Below are 6,088 nucleotides of genomic sequence, written 5' to 3' on the forward strand. Positions count from 1 at the left end.
CTTAAGCAAAATGGTACTCAACTTTTCAGAGAATAAATAAATGTTTCACTATTTTGCTCAATATTTATTGTCTACTGGTAAACTCAATGATATCATTGCCAAGAAAGTATATGAAACATTTAATATCTTATTTCTTACTTTTACTTTTTAAAAGATTTATTTATTTTATTTGAAAGCAAGAGTTTTAGAAAGGGAGAAGTGGAGGCAGAGAGAGAGAAAGAAGTCTTCCACCTGCTGGTTCACTCCCCATATGGCCACAATGGCCAGAGCTGGCAGGCCAAAGTCAGGAACCAAGAGCTTCATCCAAGTTTCCCACATGGGTGCAGGGGCCCGAGACATCAGAAGTGGAGCAACTGGGGCTCACACTGGCACCCATATGTGATGCAGTGCTGCAGGCCGGGACTTTATCCCACTCTGTGTCCTCTGTTGGGAACATCTATTCTTTGTCTACTTTCCCACTCTCCTCAGGTCTCAGTTTATAGGGCCCTAGTTCTGGTGAGTCCCAACTCACCCAATAGGGGTAGGCTGCTGCCATCTGCCCCTGCACTGCTCTCTGCTTCCCCTATCTTACCTCACTTGTGCTATGGCTTGCTTGTTTGCATATCCTCCCTGTTTGATAGGGAAGGCCTTAAAGGTCAGGGACCAGCCCTATGCCATTCACCACTGTGTTTCCAGTGCCTGCCAGGGTACCTGACACAAGCGGGTTCTTTTTTTAAAAAGTTTTAAATTTTTTTAAAGATTTATTTATTTACTTGAAAGTCAGAATTACACACAGAGAGAAGGAGAGGCAGAGAGAGAGAGAAAGGTCTTCCATCGGCTGGTTCACTTTCCAATTGGCCACAACGGCTAGAGCTGCGCCGATCTGAAGCCTGGAGCCAGGAGCTTCCTCCGGGTCTTCCATGAAGGTGCAGGGGCCCAATCACTTGGGCCATCTTCTACTGTTTTCCCAGGCCACAGCAGAGAGTTGGATCGGAAGTGGAGCAGCCAAGTCTTGAACTGACGCCCATATGGGATGCCAGCACTGCAGGCCACAGCTTTAACCACTGCGCCACAGCATTGGTCCCAATTTTTTTAAAATTTTATTTAAGTGATACAGGTTTCATGTACTTCAAATATACAGATCCAGGAACAAAGTGATACTTTCCACCCTCCCCTCCCACCCAGGCTCCGAACCCTCTTCTTCCTCCCATTCCTATTCCACTCTCAATTTCCACAAAGATCTATTTTCAGTTTACTTAATGATCATAAGGTTAACCCTACACTAAGAAAATAATTCAACAAATATTATGAAGAAAAAAACACCATTCCTCAACAGAGGAGACAAGGGCTGTAAACAGTCACTGAATTTCAAAATGTCCATTTCACTCCATTACATTTTAGGTAATCTGTTAGTTACCCTGGGTCAAGGAAAACATATGGTATCTGTCTTTTTGGGGCTGGCTCATTTCACTAAGTATAATGGTTTCCAGTTGCAGCCATTTTGTTACAAAAGATAAGATTTAATTTTTTTTTTTTTTTTACTGCTGAGTAGTGCGCCGTAGTGTATACATATCATAACTTCTTTATCAATCATCAGTTGAAGAACATCTGGGTTGATTCCATCTCTTAGCTATTGTGAATTGAGCTGCTGTGAACAGGGGGATATAGGTCACTCTTTCAGGTGCTGATTTCTTTTGATTTGGGTAAATTTCCAGGAGTGGGATGGCTGGATCATATGGGAGGTCTATATTCAAATTTCTAAGGTATCTCCACACTGTCTTCCACAGTGGTTGGACCAGTTTACATTAATATATATTTCTTGAATTTATTTCAGTTTATAATATCCTAAGGGAATGTTTTTGAGCCAAAATGTTGATCTAGCTTAAAACATCCCTAAGACCCTACATTATTAGGGTTGGGATGTTAATTGGATTACACAAATTATTTTTGGAGACAGGGGTGTAAAAGACGGAGAGGAGGGAACAATGGGCCCTTCCCTGTGCCCTGCTTACCTGTATCATGGACAGAACCTTTGTCAGACATGACCAGTGACTCTAGTAGGATGCCAGCACAGGTCCCTGTCATGGGTGCTCCCTGGGATGGGAGGTGGTTGAAAGTGGTCATCAGGCTTCTACGAACCAGGTCTGGGAGCCCCAGTGGCAGCCTCCTCCTGAATGTTGTTACCACAGAGTCAAGAGGCTGTACTAAGGACTGCCGGTCTGGGTGCTGATGTAATCAGGGCTCTCACATGCACTATTTTAAATCAGTGTTGATGCAACTCCTTCTGAAATAACTAATTCACAAGAGAGTCCACTCTCTTAAGCAGCTCACACTTGACAGCAACATGAAGATCTTTTTGTATACTGTCCTGAAAACCCATTACCAAAACCTCCCATTTGTGGCCTCTAGTTCTGGAGAAACCCAACAGAGACTTCATGCCCTTGCCAATTGTATAAAGTCACAATCTTGCAAAAGAGACTCAGCCAGCTTTATTAATGGTATGGAAGAAATGGCACCTAAACCATTTGCTGTTTTGCTAAAGACTCGAACCTTGGATCATTTACTCCATTAACTTATTCATTTGGGTTAATATGATGATGGGTTTTGTACTGTTCTGGAATGAATTCTTCCTTTTCAAATGTCAGTTGATTCAGTTGAATCCCTGTACTGATTTATTCACAGGTTATAAAAAACCTAATTAGTTGCTTTGTTTAGTTTCTAAATCACTTCCCTATTTTTAGATCATTACCATATCAGAGAAGAATAGGTAACCTTTGAGTACTTATGCATGTGGCAGCCCGAGGGGGCAGAGTTTAGGGATAAGATAACTAAATCCCACTCATGGCATAGAAGTATGGGACTGGCCATACATGTGATGTCAAACTCAATGGAATTTTTTTTTTCCTGGGAGTAGACCTCAGCTATTAACTTTAGCCCAGGTTAACTTGGAGAATCTTGAGGCCTCCACCCTCTAAGTTAGTGGCTCTATGACGACATCTCCCCTTGACCACTGGCCTGAGCTATGTAACTTGAAGCCACCTGCAGTTGGTTGTGTTCCTGCGTAATCTCCTAAGAAGCTGTGCCATGTCCTCAGAAGTGGAGCTGCAGTGCCTAGCTGTATTTAATGTCATTCCAAGTCACTTTGCCAGGAAAAAAAACGTTTGACTCATGGACAGGAAGCTTGTATTAAAAGTAGCAGAGAGTAAAGGGAATATATCCAAGAGATTCCTGATACCTAAGTCACTTGGTAATGTGTCCCTGATCCAGTTTATACTGTTTCACATACTGGAAATGTAAAGGCCCACTGGGATTGACTGACGCATGAACCCCGAAACATCAAAGTTATCCTTATAAGACAGCTTCGTCTTTTCCTCCAAGACATTACTGGGACAGAACAGAACAGTGGTTCTTAACCACAGGAGATGTCACATCCCCCCAGGGGGTAGTATTTGGCAATTTCTGAATACGGTTTTGGCTGTCAAAGCCAGAGGACAGCTACTGGCATTTAGTGGGGGAAGGCCAAGGCTGATGCTAAAAGTCCTACAATAAATAAGGCTTATTTTCAAAAGTAGCTAATTTCTTCACTGTTGTCACCCATATGGGATGTCGGTGCTGCAGGTGGAGGATTAACCAAGTGAGCCACAGTGCCGGCCCCACATGATAAGATTCTGAAATGTAGTGCTGCAGAGATTACATTAGGCTTTTCTTTTGAAAGGATTGACTGGGTAGGCCGTGCTGCTCATGAGGAGACTAGCTTTCATAACGCCAGTTTTTCATCTGCTTCTGGATTGATCCACCAGCATCCACTGTGATTCTGGGTACAATGCTTTGGCCTTAACACCCCCATGGGAAACATTAGCCCCTGACCTTAGGGAACTCAGAGTACAGTATGTTTCCCCATTGAATCTGCAGTACCCAGGATATACCTTGGAAAAATCACTTTAAGGTTTTATTAATGCCGAAATAACTAACTACCAGTTTGACAACTCTCCCTAACCAGCTGGCTAAATGGGGTGAATTCATTTTATTGAACCTCAGTTTCTTATCACAAATGAGTAATAAATGAATAAATAAATAATGTTAACTCTAAGGTAATTTCTGGCTCTAACATTCCCCATTATTTTCATTGTACAAAGTGTTACTCCAACAAGTAATGGTTTTACCTACTCTTTTTTAATCAAACAAAATGGAAAGGGCACCCAATTGTTTTCCAGGAAAATATCACATGTCAGTTGACAGGTAACCAAAGTAATGGTAGAATGAGTCTTTTTTTTAAAGAGTTATTTATTTGCTTGAAAGGCAGAGTTACAGACAGACAGACAGACAGGCAGAGAGAGAGAGAGAGAGAGAGAGAGAGAGGTCTTCTATCTGCTAGTTCAATTCTCAAATGGCCGCAACGACCGTAGCTGTGCCGATCTGAAGGCAGGAGCCAGGAGTCTCCTCCAGGTCTCCCATGCGGGAGCAGAGGCCCAAGGACCTGGGTCATCTTCTACTGCTTTCCTAGGCCACAGCAGAGAGCTGGATCAGAAGAGGAGCAGCTGGGACTCGAAGTGTCACCCATATAGAATGCTGGCACTGCAGGCAGTGGCTTTACCAGCTAATCTACAGTGCTGGCCCCGGTACGATGAGTCTTGTTATGCCCATGTGTATGCTATGTCTATACAACACAAAGTGCATTGGAAATTAATTTCATTCTACTGTCCTGCCACTCAGAAACAAAGAAAGAAAAAACAGTTTTGAGTTCCGGTATCAGACAAGGGTTTGCGCAAAATGAGGAGAAACTGAGACCCTGATCTTCCACGCTTCCCTTCTACCTGGTCTTATCCTTCCTCTTCTTGGCTAGACACATATACTCATCCCAAGAGTTCATGATCTTGGCCTGTACCCCTTTAGCTCTCCAACTCTCCCCCTTTTACTTTCCAAAAGGAAATGCTGAGGTTGTATGCTGAAAGGTTTGTTAATTGCATTTTTCTCCAGGGACAGCAGCAGCTGCCTTTCCTCCCTTGCACATATAGATTTGTTTGAGCTTTAGCATGTGGGTGATGACAGAACTATATTGGTTTACCAGTTCCAACCCCGAAGGCCATCAAGTGCTGCAGAGTTCACCTGCCAGAGTGTTTGACACTTGTGTCAGGAAAAAAGCAACAGTTGAGAAAATCCCCGTGAGAAGCATTTTCTCATGTAGGTGGGAAAAGCTGTCCAGAATTCTAAATTAATTTGATGTCTCTTTATTCTCCCAAGAAAATGGAAAGTCTGTACAGCTCATTTGGCGATTGTGTGCGAAATGACAGCAGACTAATGCAGCACGAGTAATTTTTCACTACAGGATAAAGGCCTTTGGTTTTCCTCCTCAGAGTTTTGGCTGAGACTGGGAGATCAATTGCTTGTAGATGTATGTTTTGGTGTGAAGACTCCTCCATATATTTAATATTAAAGATGGCAAATTTTAAGCCTAAAGAGACCAGCTGTTTCATTAGACCAACCATGATAACAGTGTTCAACTCTCCCCTCTGTAGCTATGCCTCTTTGAGGGTCTTGGGGAACATTTCCTTTTAGATACTCCAGGAAGTAGCTTACAAATGTTGCTGATAAGCAGACAGCCTTTTTTGTTTTAAACTTAGCCATGAACTGTAGCAAAGGAGAGGACAGGGCCATTTGCCCTGATTTTGGTTACTGAGAGGGAGTAGGCCCAGCGAAATTTATCAGTTTATCATTGCAAGGAAGTCCTCTGCTTAGAGAGTTGTTGTAGTTAAACCTGGCAGCTTTCCAAAGTCACCCCAAACAGACCTGAAATTCTGTGTGTAGTCCTTTGAACCCAGTTCAGATTTGAAAACCATAACTCAGTTCCACAAGAGGAGTCTAGGGGAAAAAAATCCTCAAATTGTACTTCACTACTTTAACGATATTAATAGGAATCAAAATAGTATACACTAATATTAATTAGAACATCCATTCTTATTATCCTCCATTAGCTACCTTCACCAATCTCTCCCAGTGGTCTCACTAGCAATTCTAGAATGTTCTATTTCCTTTGCAGGAATCATCTTCCTCTATCCCCAAAGGAGAGCGCTGCTTTCTTGCCAGAGGGTGAATTCCATGTCGAACTCAC

This window comes from Oryctolagus cuniculus, chromosome 6 (assembly GCF_964237555.1).
Source record: "Oryctolagus cuniculus chromosome 6, mOryCun1.1, whole genome shotgun sequence".
In the NCBI taxonomy this organism is placed as follows: domain Eukaryota; kingdom Metazoa; phylum Chordata; class Mammalia; order Lagomorpha; family Leporidae; genus Oryctolagus; species Oryctolagus cuniculus.